Here is a 1,089-nt window from a genome sequence, read left to right on the forward strand (position 1 = left end):
CGGGGTTGTTCGGGACAGTGAGCTTAGCTTTTCGTTGCATGTAGGACCGAGGTGCGGCAGGTATCTCCAACGCACATCTTGCTGCGCATTGTCAACCACGCGTCGCACCTATTTCGGGCCAACGACGGGTTTGTGAGTGTGGACGAGCTTGCGGCGTTGAAGGGTATCGATGTGACGGGCGTGGACGACGACCTCAAGGACGCGTACGTGCGACGCGAACTGATCCAACGGGGGTGTGCGGATTTCGTGCGATGGCGGAATCGTGTAATGGATACGATGCACCAGTGCGCGACAAACTAATTGTAGAACACATTTTCTGAAGGGAGGCAGGCATGTAACTCACTCTGTGGTGTCGGATTATATATTTGTATAATACGTATTGTGCTTTTCACAACTTTTGGCTATTCTGGGACTGTAAACCCCTCTTTTAAGGGGGAGTTCCATGTAGTTTTCAGAAATAGCATGAACCAATCAAATCGATTTACCTCTTTTTTCACGATTTTGAAAAAGACTCAAGACCTCTTTTTCTACTTTTGGTATTGTGAGTGAGGTGCGTAAAAAAACGCACCATATGAAAAATTGGAACCAATTTTTCATTTTGCTAAAAATATCAACTTGGAACAGGCCCTAAACATGCACCCACGTAGTACTGTATTAGGTTGTGTGTACCACTCTTTTTAGTAAATCCATGCACTAATTAGAGGTGATTTTATGGATCGTATGGGTTTGCTTCAGTTTGATTGGACGCTAAAGGATTTTTGGCTGGTTTTCCGAGCATGGTTGGCTTAAAAGGGGTGTTTGTCGATGGATTACTCCAGTGCCAAGCTAAACCATGCCATGGCCGCGCGCTATCCTTGCCCAAGTGTCACTCAAGTAGATGACGCAACCCGAAGTTAGTTTAACGTTGGGGCATAGGATCAAGAATGAATTGATAGCGTTAAGACTACGCTATCTCTAAGCTACGCGCAACCAACCATTGATGTATCATCGGGAGAACACCTGGGTTGCGCAAGAGGACATGTTGGTCTGCAAAAGGACACTTTGGACTGAAGAGGTGTCGACTAGTCATCTAGTTGGGAACAGGATGAC

This window comes from Aphanomyces astaci (assembly GCF_000520075.1).
Source record: "Aphanomyces astaci strain APO3 unplaced genomic scaffold supercont1.16, whole genome shotgun sequence".
In the NCBI taxonomy this organism is placed as follows: domain Eukaryota; phylum Oomycota; class Saprolegniomycetes; order Saprolegniales; family Verrucalvaceae; genus Aphanomyces; species Aphanomyces astaci.